General features: G+C 38.9%; 1 long non-coding RNA gene across 1 annotated transcript in view; it reads left to right on the forward strand.

Moving 5' to 3' along the window:
* LOC126427001 (uncharacterized) overlaps positions 1 to 25,430 on the forward strand; it is a 174,579-nt gene that overhangs the window by 80,699 nt on the left and 68,450 nt on the right. Inside the window, exon 2 of the long non-coding RNA XR_007576486.1 lies at positions 2,182 to 2,318. This is a non-coding gene — a long non-coding RNA (uncharacterized LOC126427001). The remainder of the gene's footprint in view (positions 1 to 2,181; positions 2,319 to 25,430) is intronic.

Consider the following 25,430-nt stretch of genomic DNA (forward strand, 5'->3'; position numbering starts at 1 on the left):
AGGACATCACACACTTCCATGCCTGAGGCAGAATTCGAACCTGTGACTGTAGCAGTCACGTGGTTCCAGACTGAAGCGCCTAGAACCTCTCTGTCACAGTGGCCGTTGCATAAGTTAAAATACAAAGGGCTGATTTGTTGATTAATTAAAATATTGTCACAGAGGAAGTGGCAAATGAATGTTTTGCAAAATATAAAAGGCAGACAGAGAGTTGCATGAGTCAAAAGGTAAAAGCTGATGTGTCAACAGATTAACATAGAGACATAGACAAGTGAAATGATGAGTGGGTGTAGACTGACAGGGACAATGCAAACGAGGATGTTTACTTGGTGGCAATATCGTAAGAATCAAATGAATATATACCCACAGTCTGCAACATAATCATAAGGAAAAACACATCACACTCTCTACATGTGGGAATTAAATATTAAAATTACACACTGCAGTACATACAATAATGAGTTAATGATGGGTCCACATTTTTGCAAGTATGTATACTATTGTATAGATGCAAAAAGGCAAACCAATAATTGATTCCTCATTTTTCTGCAAGCAGGGGAACAGAGCTCAGAATGCCAATTGGATTTAAAAATTTTAGTCAATTGCCTTGAGAGGTAGACATATCTCACTAAGACAAAGGTTCAAAATTATGGGGTACTGTATCTGCTACTGTGTTAGGCCAGTTAAAACAAAATACAGAGATAGAACCATTGCTGTTGAACCACTTCAACAATTCACCGAGAATTTTCTGTAGGCCACACATGGTGACTATGTAGATTAATTAATGATGCCACTTCTTTTAAAGGCTGCTACTTCAGTAAAGAGAACTGCTTAAGGAAATCCCATAATTGTGGTGATCTGATGCAACAACCATCAACCAAATCCTTCCCATAGAGGGAAATCCACTGTTGACAATCCTTGCACTCACTGCAGGTGTTAGGGATAATAGCAGTTGTCGTGCAGGATACACATAATTGTACTTTGATTTAAATTGTGTTGGTGGGCCACTTGCCTGGAGCATGTATTACGGTTTGTCTCAGTATCCCGTAGAACCCTGACATCCCAATCTGCTGTACGCACATTACACTGCCTCCCTGTATGTTAATCTGTCTGAAAGGACACATGATCACACAAACTCCCAAAAAGGCCTCGAAATGTTGTGTGATGTGGTTGGTGCCTGGGCACTTGATTTGGTATAGTCATGCTGCCTCTGGACCACCTCAGCTTGTTCTCGACATAAATCAAACTACTGCCCTGAATGCACTTGAGCAGACGATTGCTATCATCTTTCTTCGCTGAAGTATTCATTCACATGTTGATGTTGTATTGGTTGTCTGCATGTCTGCCCATCACCAAGACCCAGCAGGAGTTGCTGTGTGTTACACAGTATCGCCTTTGCATGGAACAATATACTCTGAAGTATACTGAGCAGGAGCTGATATTAAAGTGTTAAAACCACTCTCAGGTGGTCAATATAAGTATTGAATAATAAAATCGACTGTGTGAGAGCCTTTATCAGCGAAAAATTCGCGCCTACTGAAGAAAAAAAAACTGTTGTCATTTTTGGCATTATTGGGTATTTAGAAAGAAAAGCCTCAATAGATAAGGTAAATAGTCTCTATAGTGTGTGTTCCACAACTCATGTTATATACTTCTAGGTGCTGTGGAGGGGACAAGTAGATAGACTTTTGTCAAAGAACCCATACTGAGAAATGTACCATTTGAATAGAAAGTGAATTTTTTTTGGTTGGGATCTAGTACTTAACATGTGTCATCTGCTTGAAAGAGTTGATCTTGCCTGTTGCTGTAGAAAACAAGAATAAACAGAAGTTCTGGTGTTACAAATACTGACAAGTAGATAGTAATGCCCAAATTAATTCATGCCACACACGCTCTTGAGTTTCTGTCTTACTTATTTCCAGGTAAACTGTACAAAGTTGGCACAATGTGTGCCTTTTAGAATTCATTTACTAAACTGAACGGCATGGATGCCACATCGATACTTCAAGCAAAATTGGGAGTACAACAGTGATTCCTCAAGGGTCTTATGTACACTTTGCTACAATAAGACAAAAGTGAAAAACAGAAAATTAAAGAGTTACAATAAATTTTGTACATTAAATAATGCTGAATAAATTGTAAAATAAAATGTTATTACATAACATATTAATTTTGTTGCAGAGTAGTCTCATTCACAATGAAAATAGGTATGTGAATACAACAACCCAGCGCATAGTGGAAGAATGGCCAGTTTGAGCTCACAAGGGAACCTTCATTGACTTCCTTGCTGCAACAGAGGAGGCTATCGATGATATTCAGTGTGTGTCAATTTGTAATTAAATTGTTTAAGAATATTAATGTATGCCACACAACAAAGAAATAAAATAAACACTATCACTTGAGGTATAAGGAATATATTCTATAGCTTTACATCATGGTCACTTTTTCCAAAGTGTAGCATTACTGATATTGCCCACATTTGGCGATCCTTAGGATTGTTGTTGACTTGCTATTAGCTGTTCTATTAATTAATGTGACTGAAACTGCTGGTAACAAAACTTAAAGAAGCAGTAACGCCATAGCTGTTATGTTTCATACTACACTGTGTGCCTATTTCCAATTTTCTTTTTGCATATGGTATGTATTCATTGACAAAATAGAAAGGTATTCTTACAAGCAACAGTTTTATTTTGCTTATACATTGCTCCCAAGCTGGTATTGGGAACATGAAATGAACTGTACAGTTTCATTGGCTTCTTTTGAAGCAATGCCATGTTATGTGAAAGAACCCTTAAATTTATACAGTTTCTGCTAGAATGGTTATATACAACTTCACTTTTATTGAACTTGTTTTTATGTTCCTCTGGAAACAATACTATTTTGAGTACATAAATATTGCAGAAAGTTAAAATTTTAATTTTTTTAACTGGCCTACAGCTGTTTGATCATCTTGCATTAGTCGTTGTTCTAATGGTTACATTTTTCAGTTTGAATATTTCTTTTGCATCACTTGACTGACCTCATATTTCAATTCCATACGTCATGATGGCATCAAGATATGAAAAATACAGCATTCACATAGCACCATCTGTTACTAGCTTTTTAATATTCTCGAGAACAAATTTAGCTGAGCTCCATTTGTGTTGTGATACCAATTCGGTCTTTCCACAGTGAACTGTTATCCATGGTGAGGCATAAGAATTGTGCTTTTTGAAGCAGATGTGTACTATTCATACCTGTTACTGAGATTACTCCTGTAGTGTTCTTCTGTTGTTCCCAAACAGTATTGTTTTAGTTTTCTCTCTACTGAGAGTGAATCTATTGATTCCAAGCCATTCAGTGATTGAGTCAAATATCATTTTGCTTTTTGTTACGGCATCAACTAAATTTGTAGCACTGGTTATGCTAGTGGTAATGCCTGCAGAAAGAATTATGTCACTTTCAGTATTAAAAGCTAAGTATGTTTATCTCTGCAAATTTATCTCAGAAACATTGGGTATCGTAATATGCTGCCTTGTGGTACAGAATGACTAATTTGTCAAAATCCAAGTTAATATTGTTATTGTTCTAATTGTGTTTCTGCTGTTTTCTATTTTGCAGGTATGTCTTAATTGTACTAAGAGCTGCTCTTCTAACCCCATGCTAATGAAGTCACCTTATTGAAATGTAATGATCAACTAGGTCAAAAGCTTTCGATAAGTCACACAGTAGTCACAAAATATACCATAAGGATTTTGCCATTGATCTAATCCCTGTGAAAGATATTTACTCATTCAAATATGCTGAAACTATTGATTTTCCTTTCTGCAGTCCAGATCGTCTGTTATTTATGACACCAATCTTTTCCTCTTCAAAATATGGAAGAAATATGAAGTACTTTATTTTCTCAGGAACTTTGAGAAAATGAGAAAAATGGTTTGCAGTTGACACAGCACATTGGATCTCCATTTTTGTGTAGTGGTATGTCTATGGCTATTATCATTCTATCCGGAAAACTGCCTTTTGTCAGAGATGAATAAACTATGTGGCAAATTTCTTTGGCCATTTCAATTGTTGTTAACTTTAAATTTTTAAATTAGAGTCCATTTAAGTCAGTGGATGTATAATTATGTAATATCTTTGTTGCTTTTACTGTGACTTGATCTGTTGTAAGATAGAGATCACGAGTTCACTGAGGAGTGCTTTAGTTCCTGCAGGGGATCAGTTTTGTCGTGTTGTCTAAATCTGTCATATGTTCATAAAATATTTATTGACAATGCTAGTAACAGCCATGAGACTTTCTGATAATCTGTTGATTACTTTTAGCTTTAGTTGTGTGCTATTGGTGTCTGACAAATTTCCCATTTCTTTGTTAACCCTCACACTGCACACTGGGATCCTCTGGCGCATAGCATAATTTTTATTGTGTATTACAAAGAGTATGTTGGCAACTGTTTATCGATACATAGTGTATATTAAGTTGGTAACACTGCCTACACGTATGCGATGTTAACTCAAACATTTGCATTGTTGTTGCAGTAGCGTAAAGCTGTAAAGATTGTTGAACGTCCGTAGGGTCATGATTACCCCAGTGCGCATTTTGTGTAGCTCTTTTATGCATACTGAAGATAACAACTTGGTAAATATACAATACTGAAATGTATATTGTGCATAACTTATAACTGTTTCCTTTCAGTGTTGCCCTATATTATTTTTTTTTTCACTGACAATGAGTAAACGATTCATAACAGATGACGATATATATAATACACTTATGGATGAGCTGGACCGGAAAAACAATCCATTTGGAGGCCTAGATTCTGATGAAGATCCTGATTTTGTTGAAAGACAGGAACTATTAGGTACGGAAGAGGGTGGAGAAGATGATGATGATATCTATGGTAGTTCTTCCAATGCAAACATCCTTCCATCCTTCTAGGTAAGAATGGCTTTAAGTGGTCTTCACCTGTACCATCTAAGACAGGAAGAATTAAATCCAGAAATTTAGTTACTCATTTCCCAAGACCAAAGGGTCAAACAAGGTCTATTTCTAGTCCAATTGAAGCATGGTAGTTATTAGTGGTTATAGATGAACTACTGGATGAGTTTGTCTCTTACACAAGCACTTTCACCCATTTGGGACATCTGGACTAAATTTATTGACAACTGAAAGTCCCTATAAACCCCTTTCGATTACTGCATAACAGATGAGTAGCCAATGGGCTTCCGTGACAGATATCCATTCAGTATAAACATGTCTTCGAAACCAGACAAATAAGGAATTAAGATTTTGATGTTTAATGATTGCATGTCTTAGTACATACTAAATGCTATTCCCTGCATTGTCAAGGAAGTAGCAGAAAAAAAAAAATGAAGCTGTCCCAGTTATCAGAACCGATTCATAACACTAATAGGAACCTATCTGTTGACAACTGGTTTTTGTCAGTTCCTCTTAATCACACAATGATTGAAAACTTTGGTTTGACAATGTTGGGAACTGTAAGAAAAAATGAACCTGAAATACCACAATCATTCTTATGTTTTCAAAATGTAAGAAATACTCAATTTGCCTCTGATGTGAATAAGATGCTACTGTCATATGTCCCAAGGAAGAATAAAGTTGTACTCTTGCTGTCTACCATGCTCTACTCAAACAACATCGACAAAACAACAGGAAAACCTGAAATGATATAATTTCATACAATAAAACAAAAGATGGTACTGACACTTTTGATCAGCTATGCAAAACTTACACCACTGCACATGCAACAAGAAGATGGCCTATGAGGGTTTTCTGTGTCATTCTCAATCAGAGTGGGAGAAATGGCACAATTCTCTTTACCCTTTCCAGCACTGACATAAAGAAGCCATGAAGGAAATTTCTGCATGAATTGGCATGGAACTTAACTGATACATTGAATATTCCTAAACAATGAAGGAATGTGAAGAGAACTCTAGAAGAAATACTGAGAATAGATACTGTGGCACCAGACAGACCAGAACCTCTGTCCAGCAAACTGAGATGTTCAGTACTTTCAAAGAAAAGGGACAGGAGAACAAAAATGTTGCCAGGATTGTAAAAGGCAACTAACTAAATAAAGTCAGGTAAGTCACTCTGTTGCATTATAGAGATTCATTTATGAGAAAGGTAACCATAAAGAAATACAAAATATTATTTATCAATAATACTACGAACAATTTATAGACATCTTGTGTTACTCATTGTTGTAGTAATAAAAAAATCACTAAAAGTAACTACATAGTCATTTACAATGTCCCATATACATAAGACAGTCCAATATATATATTAATGAGCTTTGAATGCGTGGTATACGATATGCAGACTAGATGAATATCTGAAAATGACACTTACACTCCCAATCTATAAGAAAGGTGACAGGAAAATGCCAAACAATTATAGACCTATATCAATAGTTCCCATTATATCAAAAGTAATAGGAACTTGCAAACATATCCAAATTTACAATTATTTTGAAAGTAATAAATTATTGAGTAAGAACCAGTTTGGCTTTTGATCTGAACTATAGACAACCAAAGCAGTTGAATCCCTCCTTAGTAATGTAAATGAAGGATATGAAAACAAGAAACTCACTTGTGCTACGCAGTTGGATTTAACATAAGTCTTCAACTCAGTCACACATGAAATAATGATAAAAAACTAGAACATTATGGTATTGTAGATAAACCATTAAATTTTTTTCAATCATACTTAAGCAACAGGGTACAAAGAAACTATCAAAAGTCAACACCCATGAAAGTAAAGAGAGGAATTCCACAAGGCTGAGTGCTTGACTCTTTCCTGTTCATTGTTTACATCGATGACTTCTCAAATCACGTGCCATTCAACAATGTACTGTATGCTAATGACATGACACTAGTAACAGATGGAGAACATCTGCAAGAAGTCACAGAATACAGTAATTGAAATGAGCAGTGACTGGTGCAGAGTCAACCTTTAATCAATAAACACATTGAAAAGTGAAGAAATTTACTTCACCCTGAAACCAATTGAACAGAATACAAAAAATGTCAAGTTACTAGGTTTACATGCAGATCAAAAACTTACACGGGACAGACATACAAATTATCTATGTTGCAAACTTGCTCGAACTCTCTTTCTATTACACAAGCTGAGACATGTTATCAGTAAAAACCTGCTAATCTCCACATACTTTGCTCTTTTCCATTCACAACTGCAATATGGGGTATTCCTTTGGGGTAACTCAGTGGGTTCAAGTACCATCTTCAAGTGGCAGAAGAAAGCAGTTAGGTGCATTTTAGAACTAGCACCAATACAAAGTTCCAAAAATCATTTTAAAGAATTAAAGATAATGACACTACCTATTGTATACATTTATAATTGTTTAATATATGTTAAAGAGAACATAAAGAACTTTAATTTAAGATCTGAAGTGCATGTTCATAATACCCGAAATAATAGTAACATGGACCTACCATACACAAGGCTGACATTAACACAAAAGAGCCATAAACACCTTAGCTTGAAATTTTATAACAAACTCTCAAAGGCTATGAGCGAACTACCGATGAATAACTTTAAGCAAACAATACAAGTGTGGCTCAAATGTACGCCACATTACTCACATGATGAGTTTCTAAACAGTGACACAAAAGAGATATGCTACATGAAACAAAAAACTGCCACACGAATTATACCTATATGTTTGTGACAGTAATGTACAAACTAAGACTTTTTACATGGATACGTAAGATGTACCATAAATATATCTTGATACTATTGTATATTTAACTGTTATGATATATTATAAATACTATTGTGAATACATAATTGTTGTATTACCAGTATCACTTTAGAATGCGTATCTGCTTGCCCTGCACAGGCACAATTATGTACAATAATGTATTGAACACACTGACGATGCCAATTGTATGGAAAAAATACTGAATGGCAAATAAAGATTCTATTCTATTCTAACATTTTACTGGGGTCCAGTGGACCCCAGTGTGAGGTGCAGGGTAATTCAAATCAAGCGTGCAGTGCGAGGGTTAATTATATTTCACCTACTCCTGACGTTGTTCGATGATAGTAATCTGGTTTCCCACATTTTTGCAGCTTTTAGTTTCTTATTTTATCTTCTTATAACCTTTATAGTATTAAATGGTCAGGCCTATGTGGATCTGTGCTAATACCATAAAGTTTTTTGCAGGACAGTAGTAAACCCTTAATCAACTGTGACTTATGCCTTCACTTTTTCTTTATTATCTTTGTTTTACTCAGTAGGCTGTCTTCTATATCTTTTAAGTATGTACCTGGTAAAATATTATATTTATCATTTATATTATCAGACACATACAATTCTGGCCAATTTTCATTCTCCAGTTTTTTCTTCAAAAACTCTCTGATAGAGATGCTACTGTCTGCTGAGACACACATTTGTGAGTATCTACCTTCACAGCATAACTTATAATTAAATTCTATGAACTGTGGTCTGACAGATTCAATCCATTTTTCAGGAACCTCTATCCACTGGAGTCAACCTTTGTAATTATGAAATCAGCGACTGAGTATTTTTGCTTATGCTAGCAAAACCCTTAACAATATTATGTAAACCATGTGTTCTAAGAAGTAACCACAACACAAGTATCAACAAATGGAGAATGTACAAAGCTATATATGTAACTGTCCTTACCAGAATTACTGTTCTCTCAAGAGTTACTGTCCTGGCAAGAGTCACATTCAATTTAGGGGAGTCTTGATGCAGCTGCACCATCTTGTGCACATACAACTGACCCCCCAGATGCACACCTTCTGTGAGTTCAAATTTCCACCAAGAAAATCCTCACCTTCCTGTGATGACATTTCATTTGCAAAGTTTGCACATAAACCCCAGTCTGAGAACTATAGAGCTTGAAACAACTGCAAATGATAAGGCTATAAATGTAAGTATCTTGTTAAAAGTTTCCACACTGACTTAATTGGAATTGCTGATTCCACACTAGCCTTCCAAACTGACTTTTTGGGGCTATGCATGGAAGTCTCTCTCACTCATTCAAAATGTTTTGCACTTACTCTTCATTGTCTCATATCTTTCACTTTGCAAAGACATTTGCTGTCTTCAAACTAATGCCATCTACGGCAGCCGATTTTTCACAAAGTGCTGCATTGAGGAGAGGTACAGATGTCGATCTGTGAGACATGGCACAAAGTCAGTGTTCCAAAACATCCCAAAGCTGTTCTATAGGATTCAAGTCAGGACTCTGCAGGCCAGTCCATTACAGGGATGTTATTGTCATGTAACCACTCAACCACAGACCGTGCATTATGACCAGGTGCTCGACAGTGTTGAAAGATGCAACCGCCGTCACCAAACCACTCTTCGACAGTGGGAAGCAAGAAGGTGCTTAAAACATGAGTGTAGCCCTGTGCTGTGATAGTGTCATGCAAAACAAGGGGTGCAAGCCCCTATATCAAAAACTCGACCACACCACAACACCACCACCTCTGAATTTTACTTTTGGCACTACACACTCTAGCAGATGATGTTCACCGGCCATTCGCCATACCCACTCCCTCCCATCAGATCCCCACATTGTGTACTGTGATACATCACTCCAAAGAATTTTTCCACTGTTCAATTGTCCAATGTTTATGCTCCTTACACCAATCGAGGCATCGTTTGGCATTTACCGGTGTGATGTGTGGCTTATGAGCAGCCCCAAGACCATGAAATCCAATTTTTCTCACCTCCTGCCTAACTATCATAGTACTTGCAGCAAATCCTGATGCAGTCTGAAATTCCTGTGTGATTGTCTGGATAGATGTCTCCCTATTACACATTATGACCCTCTTCAATCATCGGTGGTCTCTGTCAGTCAACAGACAAGGTTGGGCTGTTTGCTTTTGTGCTGTACATGCCCCTTCACATTTCCACTTCGCTATCACATCTGAAACTGTGGACCTAGGGATGTTTAGGAGTGTTGACAGACGTATGACACAAGTGACACTCAATCACGTTACCACATTCGAAGTCCACGAGTTCCTTGGAGCACCCCATCTGTTCTCTCACAATGTCTAATGACTACTGAGATCGCTGATATGGAGTACCTGGCATTGGGTGGCAGCGCGATGCACCTAATGTGAAAAATGTATGTTTTCAGGATACTTTTGATCACACAGTGTAACATGAAATGCAAACTGCACTGTAACAACAGATTCAGCCCTTGAACACTGTTAAACACAGAAAGTTCTCCCTTCACTAGAGGCCACCTTTGCTGCTTGTGCTTTCTTATGGAGCCCACAGCAGATAGTGCACATGTATACATATGTGTATACAAACAAAACTGTTTGAATTGCTCTTTCATTTATATTATTACATTTAACTGGATGCTGAATGTAATAAATTTTACAAAGTTTTAAAACCGTGATATTCATTTTGAGACACACTGTTGAAGGTATAGCTGGTTAAACTATATTTCGTCAGTCAAGCACCATCTTGTACCATGAAATGGAAGTAGTTCCTCTACAATGGAACATGTGATACAAATTGAGTACCTTTAACGTATTAACAAATTTAGCCACCTCGAAAATACAGACTTGCATTACTTTTTGGTACTTTTTGGTGATGTTTCAGAAAATAAATTTATGGTTTTGGAGAATGAATTGATAGTTGAGTCAGTGAGACAATCAAAGAATGTTGATGTTGGCAAAGTGGAAAGAAGGGTGTAGCGGAAAAGATGGAACAAAACATTGCTAATTTAAACCAAAAAATTTCAAATGTTGAAAACAATATGCAAACTAATGTAACTGTTTTAGATCAAAAAATTTCAACAGTTCAGGAAAGTTATATTATCCAAAATCTATGTGCAAACAATGGTATGGTGTGGTCCAGCACTCCTATCAAAAGTTTTCCATCAGACTATTAAATCCAGTGGATTTTCTGCATCACTGTAGAGATGCTTTTGCATCGGGCATGAATTACAATCAAGAAATTAAATTAGTTAAAAGACGTCTTGATTGTGAAACTCTGTTATGGGTAAATTTCATTGGTTGTTAACCTTTTTATGGCTGCTGGCAAGTTATTGAAAATGTGTGTTCCTGAATAATGCACATCTTTTTGTACAAGAGTAATTGACTCTAAATCCTTGTGAAGGTTATTCTTATTTCTAGTACTGATTCCATGAAATTGAGCTGTTGGTTTGAAACAGTGATATATTTTTAGTGACAAATTTCATTAAGGAATAAATATATTGGGAAGCAGTAGTTAGTATTCCTAGTTCCTTAAGCAGGTGTCTGCAGGATGTTCTTGAGTTCACACCACACATAACTCTTATGCACGTTTTTGTGCCCAGAAAACTTTAGCTTGGCTTGATGAATTACCCCAAAAAATAATCCCATATGACATTATGGAATGAAAGTAAACATAGTATGCCAGATTTTTCATTTGTGTATCGCCCATGTCTGACACAATTCGCATTGCAAATAGAGATTTGTTAAGATGCTTCAGCAGTTCTGTGGTGTGCTCCTCCCAGTTGAATTTATTATCAAACTGTAATCCCAAGAATTTAACACTGTTCACTTCTTCTTTCTGCTTGTCATCGTATGTTAGGCATATACTCGTGGGACACCCCTTACAAGTTCCGAATTGCATTTAGTGTGTTTTTTCAAAGTTAATTGACATTAATTGGTTAGGAACCAGTGATTAATGTCCACAAATATTTTATTAGCCGATCATTCTTAGACTACACTTGATTTGCTATGTATTGCAATGTTTTGCATCATTGGCAAACAAAACAAGCTTGGCATCTGATTATGTTACTGATGAAAGGTCATTGATATACACAAGAAAATGTAAGGGCCCTAAAATGGAACCTTGTCCCATTGATCATTCAATCCATCCCAATACCTCACTTTGACCAATTCCCACTGGCGAAAATATCAGATTCCTCTCCGTCGCCCGCCAAAATATTCACTCCTTCCAATGACTGCATACCATGAAACAAATTTCCCCAGCTGCCCACTTCATCTTCCATCTCAGTACCCAAGCTCCCTACTCCCAAAACCAAGTCCACTTTGTCTTTACTTGTCATGACACCTCATTTAAAACTCTCCACCTCCTCACCCACACAACCCTCTCCCCAGATTTTCATCATGGGGTGACAGCAATACAGCATCCTATACCACAACATTCGCACCCTACCCACTACGAATTCCTTGTAATGCATACCCTCTGCCAACACAATGCTGATACCTTCCTCCATAATGAGATGTCTCTCCCTGTATCCTTCTCTGCGCAGACAGTCCGCAGCTCGTGGTCTTGCGGTGGCGTTCTCGCTTCCTGCGCACGGGGTCCCGGGTTTAATTCCCGACGGGGTCAGAGATTTTCTGTGCCTCGTGATGACTGGGTGTTGTGTGTTCATCATCATTTCATCATCATCGACTTGCAAGTCGCCAAAGTGGCATCAACTAAAAAGGACTTGCAATACGGGGGCCGACCGTCCCCGCATGTGGCCTCCCAGCCAACGATGCCATACGATCATTTCATTTTTGCACAGATAGTCCCCTTCTCTTGGCCAGAGGTGGTGTTGCAGTCAGCCACCACAAGAACATCTCCATTTTCTTATGCTTAGCCCCTTCTTCAAAGCCCTGACTGTCAACTGTGCTACTATCTATGTCTGGCCTAATAATCCCCTGCCCTACAATTTCCTCACCCATGTTATTCACACCATCAACTATATCATTGCTGCTGGCCTAAAAATCCATAATGGATGTCCAGCATAAATCCAGCAGTGATGTCAGGTTACATACTTCCTCCAAGGTGGCATTGTCCCCATCCCACAGCACACCTGGCCTGAAAGCAACACCACCCTAGACATTTTCCTAGCACCTCCCAACAACCTACCTGTACTCCTAACCATCTCCTATGCACAACCTCATCCCTGTGTACACCATTACCAGTTCCATACGAGAGTTATCCAAGACTACTCTAGCACCAACTGGAATGTGTACTGGGAATCCACAGACATCCAGTTAGGAGGCCATCCCCTCATCTTCCAGCAACCTCACAATATCCCTGATGCCACATTCTTCCTGCAGTAGACTTCGTCAGACACTGTATTCACACACATTCCTACAGAGTCCATATATCCTCACCATCCCACACTCCCCGCACAAACCCCACTCTTCCTCTGAGAATCCAATCACATGTACTATTTCTTCCTGCAAACTTGTGACGGGGATACACAACATGCCTCCGGCAAATTCAGTGACACGTGAGGAATTTGGGATTCTGGGACTAGCACCAGACATTCATCAGACTCAACACTCTCCATAAACTCTTCCAAGTACTGGAAAGCATTCCATTGACTCATGGGTAATGACCTGCTCCTCCACAACCATCATCCCTTACCTGACAGCTGGAGCAAAATAGACCACATCTCATCCCATCTCTCCGACATCATCTCCATCCCCGATGACCCTTGTTTTTATTACTCCCTGTTTTCTACTATCCATGAACATACTTATACTGCTGCCCCACTCTTGGCTCCCAGCACTTGGACTGTATACCATAAACAGAATAGACACACCTATCATAACACATGACATAGAAAAAGAACTTTGCAGAAAAAGCACTACATTCCCTGTTGCTGACCACATCATGTATCGACACCAAAAAGACCGTCCCCTATCCTTTCTAGTTACCCTTGCAACCATTTTTACCACTATTCTCTCCACAGGTTACTATCCTGAACCTCCAAACTCCTACTTTTCCACTAACCCCCTTCTGATACCTCCCTGCCACCACCCCATCAGCCTCATCTCAATGATTAGCAAGGTCTTCGAATCTGTCCTCTCCCAACACATCCATCAACACTTGAACCAACTCCATCTGTGACATTTGCCTGCTTTATATCTTCGTTGATAGTCGTCAGTGTTGACGTACTGCATTTTTATACTGGCTGAGAAATGGAGGGGTGGAGGTTCAACAACGATTATTGTAAACGATGTAGCATGCAGTTGCACAGTTGCTTTTCACAGTTCTTTACTTTCATTGTTCACAACACCACAATATTACACAGTTATATGGCCAGTCCCTAGTGGTAAACTTTGGGTAAGCCTCATTAATAGTTAGCAGGCAAATGTCTGCATACCGTTGAACATCTATCAGCAGTAAAAACCTAACCACACAATTCTTGCAGAATAATTAGGTATGTGTGACACTAGCGAACAGACACTGTCATTGTTTTAACATACACTCTATTTGTGTTACACTTATTTCACAGTTAAGATGACGCATTGTTGAAGATCTAATCAATACAGGGGTTTTCATCTGAAAATTGGCCATGGACTAACTGTCTCAGGACCAAAAATAGGGCCTCTGTATATCCCCACAATAATAAGTACTGAAATTATAATTAAAACATAACTCATTCAATTAACTGAGTTTATAGAAAAATTCCTTCTTTTCAACAGTTTCTGCTACTACAAGGGTTAGCCTGAATTATTTGTTTAAATGATGAAATTAATAGGTATAGTTATACAGACAATACTTTTGACAAACCTGGTAATTATTTTAGAATTAATTAAGGGCTGGCTTTGGTAACATGTTTTTGAATAGAGCCAAATAAATACTTTAAGAATGTAGTGGTTCTTCTTCCAAATGTTTATAATGAGTACAGAATTTGTATTTGTTTATAAGTCAACAGTAGAATCTAAGTCACAGAACAGTTACTGATTTCACCCTATAACAAAGGATAGTGATGGTCAAAATAAATTAGGAAATTGGACACACATAAAACTGAGCACAAAATTATTCTTGGTGCTATATTTCTTAAGAGTGAGGGCCAAACTTTCTCTTTTATGAAAATGCAGGTTATACTCATGTATGTTGACAATAATTAGTCAAAAATGAATTTAAGGAGGCAGCCCCCTCATTAGATTGACCAGATAGATATTACAAGGAGCTAACTGGGCAGTTCAATGACCACAGCTGGCCTCAAAAAGTGGGTTTAACCATCTACACACAAAAGAATATTGCATCAGAAATCTTCTTATAAAAATTACAATATGTAAGTTTTTCAAATTTCTACTTATATGAACTGGCCATATGAAAAACCCCATACAAAATATTTACATACAGTGTATTACACAATGGCACAAAATATCCATTAGTTATATTTTAAATAAAGACTACCTAGATATTTTCATGGTAAGTGATGTCCTTTTTGAATAAAAAAAGATTATATTCTAAGCTACATATCACTTTATACAAATCCAGTCTTGCTTCAAACAACAAATGCTCATGGGTTGCAAAAAGTTAAATTGCACTGCACATTGCAGTTATTTTTTAGACAGAAATTTCACTTGTTCAATGTTTAGTATTTCATAAAAGCACTTTCACTCTTTTAATGCGGTTTTTTTTATTTATTTATTTTTTTTTCCTCTAAGTCGTTCACACCTTCTACAGGTCCAAGTGGCAGTTATTAAGGAAATGCACTGCTATCAGCTTCCTTGGAGGTGGTTCTCCTCAGCCACAGTACACGAAAAAGTAAGACAAAATACCCTATTTTTGTATGCTCACGTTTACTTCTAATTAAGTATAAGGAAAAACTGTTTCACACTAATGGTAAATAATGGTCATTACTTTATAAATAAATACATTAAATAGTTTACATACCATCAAAATAATTACACTAAAATTGACTGTAGTCCAAAGGTGGAGACTAGTAAAAATTTTAAAATCAGGTACACATTACACTGCAAAATGTTACTCTAGGTCATAACTCCGTCTGTAATTGGTTAAACTTGAAAACTTTGGGTTTCTTTCCCATTTGAAATTCACTTAAATGCCAAGTCCTCATTTGAAATTCACTTCACCTATGGACTCCTATCACCTCCCAGAATGAGATTTTCACTCTGCAGTGGAATATGTGCTGATATGAAACTTCCTGGCAGATTAAAACTGTGTGCCAGACCGAGACTCGAACTCGGGACCTTTGCCTTTCGCAGACAAGTGCTCTACCACTGAGCTACCCAAACATGACTCACACCCTGTCCTTACAGTTTTACTTCTGCCAGTACCTCATCTCCTACCTTCTGAAAACTTTTTGTTATATGGACAGAAGATAAATAAATAAATATACCTACAAAGTGTATTTGTACGGAGTGAGGTGGCGCAGTGATTAGCACACTGGACTCGCATTTGGGAGGATGGTGGTTCAAATTAGCATACAGCTATCCTGCTATAGATTTTACCTCATTTCCCCAAGTCACTTTAGACAAATGCTGGTATGGCTCCTTTGAAAGGGCACAGGATCCTGTAGGATCAAAGGCCTTGCTGTTTGGTCCACTCCCCCAAATCAACCAGGAATTTGTATGAGTTGGCTGCTTCCAACAGTGACTCATGGATATTATAGTCATAGAATATTAATTTTTTGAAGTGCAACGTCTTACATTGCTGAACATTTAAAGCAAGTTGCCAATCTCTGCACCACTTTGAAATCTTATCAAGATCTGACTGAATATTTATGCAGCTTCTTTCAGATAGTTCTTCATTATAGATAGGTGCATCTTCCGTAAAAAGTCTGCTGTCAGTATTAATGTCGTCTGCAAGGTCATTAATGCACAACATGAACAGCAATGGACCCAACACACTTCCCTGAGGTATACCTGAAGTTACTGCTGCATCTGACCATGACTCTCCAACGAAGATAACATGTTGTGTCATCCCAACCAAAAAGTCATCAACCCAGTCACAGATTTCACTTGATACCCTTATGATCATACTGTTGACAATAAGCGTGTGCATGCTACTGAGTCAAATGTTTTTTGGAAATCAACTAATACAGGCTTTCAATATTTCGTGAGAAAAGTGCAAGTTGGGTTTCACATGATTGATGTTTCCAGAATTCATACTGGTTGTCATTTAGGGGGTCATTCTGTTGCAGATAATTCATTATGTTTGAGCTCAGAATATGTGCTAAGATTCTGCAACAAATTGATGTCAAGGATATTGGATGGCAGTTTCGTGGATCATTTCTTCTACCCTTGTTGTAAATGAGTGTGATCTGTGTCTTTTTCCAAGAATAGGGCACTGTTTTTTGTTCAAGGGGTCTATGATAGGTTATAGTAAGAAGAGGGTCTAACACAGTCATAAATTCAGTATAGAATCTGACAGAAATACTTCCAGGCCCTAGAGCTTTGTTCAGCTTTAATGATTTCAACTGTTTCTCAATACCATTGATACTGAGACTTATTTCATTCATCTTATGAGTGGTACAAGGATTAAATTGAGGCCGTTCTCCTGGGTTTTCTGTTGTAAAGCAACATTTGAAAACAGAGTTACACATTTCAGCTTTTGCTTACTACCCTCAGCTTCAGTTTCTGTCTCATTCACTAGGTACTGGACACAAGTCTTGGTGCCACTAACAGCATTTACATACAACCAGAATTCCTTTTAGTTCTGTGAAAGATCACCTGACAATATACTGCTATGGTACTCATTGAAAGAAACAGACATTGCTCTCTCGACAGCCAGCACTGGGTGTTTAAGAGCGTCAAGAAGAATGTTCGATATGAGTCATCAGCTCTGGCCAGTGATGTACTGTTAATGGCTGCTGTCATGCCACCTTTTGGTGTATGAATTCACACTTTTGCTGTTTGTTGGCAAAGCCAACTAATTTGGAAAAAAAGAAAAAGAACTGGTATTGGTGACACACTGATCTGTAGCTTGTGAGCAGGTGCAGTTAATGAAAGTGATAATAAAAATATGTGACTGTGGTGACAGATTGATCTATAGCTGTGTCCAATGTGTCAGTTGGGTTGGAAGGTGAAAATTTGGTTGTGCATTGGCAAAGACAGTGATTGTGACACTAAAAAATCCTGATTGTAGTTTTTGAAAAATTTGCCAATAACATCATGTTATAGTCACCACATTGTTAATGGTGTTCATTGCATGCTTCTTATGTCACAGGTCAAAGGCGACGACTCATCAAACATTCCTCTACATCTGTTTAAGAAACAGTTACTGCAACAATTTCACTACCTCTAGCACAGTAAATCATGTGGACAGGTTTGTTAGGTATCTGACATGTCAAGATGTATATCTTAACATAGAGACATTGGGTCTCATGCTTGTGCCACATTCACAGTGTTTAGAGAGTGAAGGTATTAAGAGCATCTTCATTTATGGTACACTCTGCTTGGTGACTTGCTCATGCAAACTTAAACGATAAAGTAAGATGAAGCATTTATGGCAACAAAAGAGGCTTACACAACCTTGTAGTACAGTATGAGAGCAACTGAACAACGACTCCCTACTGACTGGTTCTCTCAGGTAATCTCCATACTTACAGGGTCTAGAGTTGAGTTCCTGAACACAAAACTCCTAAAGCAGTCAACACCCCCTCCCCCGTCCCATCCCAAAAAAAGACAATTTTGCAGATTTCTGAGTGCTGTTAAGTACAAAAAATACCTCCTCACATGTATTAGTATCTCAGTTTTTAATGCACACAAATAAACAATGAGAATAATTCGTAGAGTTGCAGATGACTGCCACACAGAGGCATCTGGACCAGGAAAAGTGTCTGATCATGCGGGTTGAGGTTTCCCACAGTTTCCTCAAGTGAGTTGGAGCAAACACCGAGACCACTCCCAAGAACAGCACATGGCAGTTCTCCTCATGCAATCAGAGTTTGCATTATATCTCTAATGACTTCATTATCTCCAAGGTGTTAAACCATAATCTTCTTTCCTTCTTTGAGTAAAATTTGATTTCAGCGCACATCAGCAAGCTTAATTTATTTAAAATAAACAGCAAATGATACAAATCAGTTTCAAATAATGCCAACAGCATCCTTTTCTAGGGACAGAGTCATGTTGTTCTCCTGGTTAACAACATTGCCAATTTTTAATGACACTTACAAAATCTCCGAATTTTAGATTTCCAAGACTATTAGCACTGTGGAAAAACTCAAAAGTAGAGGATTTCTTTGCTGTCTCCACTGTTATAAGAGATCAAAGGCCGCAGGATCAATGTACTGGTAGTCACTGGGGGCATATTTTCACTGTGAAGTCTAAACAATGATACAAATTGCCAGTGTTCTGAAGAAAAGGGAAAGTTGTAAAAATGGATCTTACATAAACCAGTGAACAGACGTAGGTAGCAACTCAAAGCAAAGGTGAAATAATGTTGCTACATGTCTGTGGAATTCTGATGTTTTCCTCCATCAGGTCCGGTCCAGAACAGTGTGACAGTAAGGAAACTCACTCAAATAACAAGTGGGAACTCCTTTAGGGGCACATGAATGATGCCCGGTACATCCTCACAAGCCTCTTGTGCAGGGAGGACTGAACAGAAAGTAGACAATGTCTCCACAAAACACAGTTTGAGGTCAGGCTGTCATCAGGAGCAGCAATACTGTGGAGCTCCCAGCATGGTGACATGGGACCGTGCAGTCTACACTAAACATAGAAAATTAAACTCTGAGAGAATGGGACAATAATCATCTTGAGGGCATTAAATGAGGAAAGAATAAAAACAGTTGCACAGATTACTTCTAGGTCCAAGGCAGTAGGTGTACTATAAAAGGTGACTCACTGAAACAGTCCAGCACCATGTTGAACGGATACATTTCTAATGGTACAAATATTACAATATGTACACATTCTTAATAACTTACCTGCAGTTTCACAGTTCAGTTGCACTATCATAAATTGGTTACAAAGAAAACAAATTTATTAGGTTAGGTTCGAATGATGATAACTCAGACTGACTGTTGAAAGAATGCTGCTTTTGAGGTAAATGTTGTGAAAGATGCAACACCAATGTAGGTACTTGAGATTGAAATGAATAGTGCACTTCAAATTAAGCATGTGACGCTGAAGGAATAGTGAGAACTGACTGAAAATCTGTTACAGTTTGATGCCCCACACATTATGTCCTCAAAACCCCATCATGAGAGAGCACATTTAACCATGTAGGTTGAGTCAGGTTATAGGTAGTCAGGCATACATCCACTGGAGGATTCTTCCACAAGGGTACCACAACCAAAGATTCAGTATCAGTCTTACATCACATGTGTTACTTACTGAAATTAACAGGAAACATAAAAATGAGGAGAGAAGAAATAGGACAGAGGACATCAGCCCACTGAAAGGTAATGAAAGTGAAAGAGAGCCTCCTGAAATAGCAGACACCTTCAACATATATATTGTAACTGTAACAGATAAAATAAGACCACATATAACAGACGGAGAGAATACAGAGGCAAAAATTCTACCATTGCATTCATTACATTGACACAGAGATTTCAAACACAATAAACCAACTAAAAGCCAAACATTTTTCTGTCTTAGGTGGTGTTACACCATTTCTCATAAAGGAATGCAGGAAAGTTTACCAAAAGACTCAACATCTTTATTGAATGCTACAATAGAGAAAAGCATTTTTTCAGAATCAGTAAAATCAAGTAATTTAAGGAAATCAACAGAGGTGACTTAAGAAAATGCAGGCCAATATCATTTATTATCACTTCTACAAAACACTCTGAATTGATAACAAAGAATAGAATTGCCGGGCCTTAGTTCTGAGCTCCCTTGACAGCAATAGAATTTGTGTGGGATATTGAAGGACCTGTCAAAGGTGCCTGACTGCATGAATCATATGACCTAATGGAAGACACCTTATTACCATGGGAGTCAAAAGAAATGCTGTTATGTTATGCAGTTACACATGGTGAATAGAAAGTAATGCACATACATCAAACATACTAATGGGGAAAATATAATCAGTTACTTATCTTAGCAACAAACTGTGAAACATCTTGTGATGCCCTTACTCTCAGCTAGCTGGAGTCCACAAGGAAAGAAGCAATAAATAAATAAACTAACAAAATTGAAAATTAATAAATGATCTCGGCCATCACGTCATTACTTTCAGATAATGAAGCTAAACTCTGGCTTCAGAAATAACACAAAACTGCAAGCCTGCAAAGGAATCTTCTCGAAACATATAAATACATACTATTTCATGGGTATTGGCAAACCAGGCTTGGATGAAGTGTATACAGGAAACAATAGTCTCCAACTTCTGCACACTGGTCAAGAAGCCATCTCAGCAGCTAAGGGATAATGGCAAGTATGACTTGTTCCACGATACAGTTTAACATCACAGTTCCTTACAAAAATACTACCTACCCAGATTACCTAAATTATTATCACAGTTTCTGAACAATATACTGATTGCTGCAATTAACCTCTTAACTTTAGAAATTGGTTGGTTGGTTGGTTTGGGGAAGGAGACCAGACAGCGTGGTCATTTGTCAACTTTAGAAATGTCAACAAATCTGTCTGCACAGCAGTTATTAACAACTGCGATTTTGGTTTATCGTAGTGTTCTCAAGTGAACAGTTGTAATGACCATTTCAACTTTAAAAAACATTCTTTCCTAAAAAAAACAGAATATTATTTAAAAAATTATAACACTTCACCACTTTGAAGTACTTATACCGCGAATGTAATTAATAAGCACCTAACTATTTAGTGTAACAACGAAAATAATCAATTATTGATAACGTAATGTAAACGGATGGATAAAAAAATCTACTCACCAACTGGCTATAGGGGAAAAGTCACACAAAAGGTTTCAACTTTTACAAGCTTTCGGAGCCTGTGGCTCCTTCTTCTTGCAGAAGAGTTGAAAGTGATGGAAGAGGGGTGAAGGATGAGGACTGCAGAGGTTTAGGGGAAGGGGTGCAGTTCAGAAAATAACCCCGGGCCAGGGGAGACCTACCGGACAGGATGAGAAGGAAATACTCTCCCCCTACCACCCCTCCCAAATGATACCAAGCAGAAATTTGTTGATTAGGAATCATAAATAGGTATTTCCTCCAAAACTACCTGTACTGCCAAGAAATTTTTGTTAATAACTAAAACAGATGTGTATTTTAAGTTGATTTTATAATACACTACTGGCCATTAAAAATGCTACACCATGAAGATGAAGTGCTACAGGTGTGAAATTTAACCGCCAGGAAGAAGATGCTGTGATATACGAATGATTAGCTTTTCAGAACATTCACACAAGGTTGGCGCTGGTGGCAACACCTACAACGTGCTGACACGAGGAAAGTTTCCAACCGATTCCTCATACACAAACAGCAGTTGACTGGCGTTGCTTGGTGAAACGTTGTTGTGATGTCTCGTGCTAGGAGGAGAAGTGTGTAGCATCACATTTCCAACTTTGATAAAGGTCAAATTGTAGCCTATCACGATTTTGGTGTATCGTATCACGACATTGCTGCTCGTGTTGGTCGAGATCCGATGACTGTCAGCAGAATATGGAATCGGTGGGTTCAGGAGGGTAATACAGAATGCCGTGCTGGATCCCGACGACCTCATATTACTAGCAGTCCAGATGACAGGTATGTTAACCGCATGGCTGTAACGGATTGTACAGCCACGTCTTGATCTCGAGTCAACAAATGGGAACATTTGCAAGACAACAACCATCTGCACGAACAGTTCGATGACATCTGAAGCAGCACGGACTATCAGCTCGGAGACCGTGGCTGCGGTTACCCTTGACGCTGCATCACAGACAGGAGAGCCTGCGATGGTGTACTCCACAACTACCCTTGGTCCACGAATGGCAAAACGTAATTTTTTTGGATGAATCCAGGTTCTGTTTACAGCATTGTGATGGTCACATCCATGTTTGGCGGCATCTTGGTGAACGCACATTGAAAGCGTGTAATCGTCTTCGCCATACTGGCGTATCACCCAGCGTGATGGTATGGGGTGCCATTGTTTACACGTCTTGGTCACCTTTTGTTTGCATTGACGGCACTTTGAACAGTGGACGTTACATTTCAGATGTGTTACGACACATGGCTCTACCCTTCATTCGATCCCTGCGAAACCCTACATTTCAGCAGGATAATGCACGACCGCATGTTGGAGGTCCTGTTCGCGCCTTTCTATGGTTCAGAAAATGTTCGACTGCTGCCCTGGCCAGCACATTCTCCAGATCTCTCACCAATTGAAAATATCTGGTCAATGGTAGCCGAGCAACTGGCTCATCACAATACACCAGTCAATACTCTTGATGAACTGTGGTATCATGTTGAAGCTGCATGGGCAGCTGTACCTGTACACACCATCCAAGCTCTGTTTGACTCAATGCCCAGGCGCATCATGGCCGTTATTATGGCCAGAGGTGGTTGTTCTGGGTAGTGATTTCTGAGGATCTATGCACCCAAATTGTGCAAAAATGTAATCACATGTCAGTTCTAGTATAATATATTTGTCCAATCAGTACCCGTTTATCATCTGCATTTCTTCTTGGTGTAGCAGTTTTTATGGCCAGTAGTGTATATATGCAAATTATTTGTTTGTTGGGTTCTTGTTCCATGGATCATTTGCACTCCCTCAGGCCTGGATGCCTGCAGTGATACAGTTGGGAAGTGTGTCATACAGGTGTTTTATCCTCTCCTGAGGCATCATGACACACAAATATGGGAAACAGTACTCATTATCACGGATACTGGCACTGGGGTGGAGTTGATGTCCAAGCTGGTCCCATACATGTTCTTTCACAAACAGATCTCGGGATTTTGCTGTCCACAGAAGTACCTCAACATCGAGAAAACAGGTTACAGAGGCATGTGCCATGTGTGGGTGAACATATCCTGTTGATAAATGGCACTACTATACTGTTACATGAGAGATGACACATGTGGATGCAGGATGTCTGTTGTGCCATCAGAGTTCTGTCAGTCACTACTAGCCTCGGCCTGAAGTCAGAACCGATGGCTTCCCACTATATCATTCGAAGTGTAACACTGCTGTGGCTCAGCTAAATGCTGTGGCTCTCCTAAGCACTGGAGGAATGGGTTCTGTCTAGGTCCCACAATACTCAGCAATGGTGGTCACCCCTGTTCGTGCAAAACCAATTTTCATCACACGATGTGGCTGGGAGGTTTGGAGTGAAAGGGACTAAATTGCTAGACCATCAGTCCTTTCATCAGTTAAGTGTTAAACAAGGTGAAATGCAAATCCTGTGAAGCCTTCGTGGAACTAGCTCAAGAAATAAATACATAAAAATAAAAAGATAAAAGCCCAGAGAAAAACAGCACAGACAATTCATTAAATGATCAGTTAATACAAGGCATTAAAACCGAGAAATGAGAAATAAAGAGAAAAGAAAGGTGGGAAGGGTAAAGACCAGCCTGGGCCACCAAGAAAGAACTCCCAGGGGACCTTGGGGGGAGAAGCAGGAGAGAGTTACCCCACCAATCCCTCAAGCAATCAATGAGGCCAAAAAGCCCCATCTTACAGGGATGAATAGAAACCACCTAATCGGGGCAAATCGTAACACCAGGTCAGCTGCTTTGGTGTCATTTGCTAACACCAAAGCTACTGTGTCAGGAAGATTAAGAGGCCACCTCAAAACAGCCAAATTAGGGCAGTCAATAAGTAAGTGGAATGTACCCACAGGTCAGCTAAGTGTGGCCAATGCGAATTTAACAGAGGACGGTGGATTCCCTGCGAGAAGCGTGCAGAGGAAGACTGCCACATGATCGTGACTTCTTAAGTGTCCTCAGTTTGTTTGGGGGGACCAAGGCAGACTATTCTGAGTTCCAGACTTCCAACAATTGATGGCATATAAATAAACAAAGGTCTGGTTCTGGGACTCTCTTTTTCCTGAAATCCTAACATGAATTGGAGTCCAAGTGAAAATGACTGACCATCCAGCTTGATGGAGGTCAGAGGTGACATGCTGGACAGCCATAAACAGTGAATGAGGAGAGTAGCACTGGTCTATTAGCTGAAGGCTACTAAGGGAGTCACTGCAGATTAGGATACTTTTACCAGTCCAAGAACAAACATGGCTAAGGACTAGTTTAATGACCATCAATTCATCAGTGAAGACACTGCAGCTGTTTGACTGTGATTGGAGTTCACTGCACCATGCATGTGTGTATGCAAAGCCTGTTCACCCATCAGGTGTTGAGCCATTGGTGACTATCACTTCTGAACCTGGATACATCTCAAGGACAGCCAGGAACAGTTGGTGAAAAATCATGGGGTCAACAGAATCTTTTGGACCAAAGGAGACTCTGAGACAAATTTTAGGTTGAGGCACAAGCTGTGGGGCAGATGCGGTGTCTCCCAGGCTGCAGGTGACAGTGGAGGAAGTTCCAGTTCAAACAGAGACACTGGTGGCATGCAGCAGTTGTAAACTCAGTTCTCCTTGTTGTGGGAGGTGGAGATTCTTTCCAGGGAAAAGGACTCAGTAGCTGAGATGTTCGGGGAAGCTGCAAATACATATAGTGTAATTCAGGAGCTGGTGTTGGCACCTGATGGGGAATGGAGGAACTCCAGCGTCGACTTATAAGCTGTCCCCAAGGCTAGTTTGGAAGGCTCGTGTCACAAGTCAGACTGCACAGTG

The sequence above is a fragment of the Schistocerca serialis genome, chromosome 11, assembly GCF_023864345.2.
Source record: "Schistocerca serialis cubense isolate TAMUIC-IGC-003099 chromosome 11, iqSchSeri2.2, whole genome shotgun sequence".
Taxonomy (NCBI): Eukaryota; Metazoa; Arthropoda; class Insecta; order Orthoptera; family Acrididae; genus Schistocerca; species Schistocerca serialis.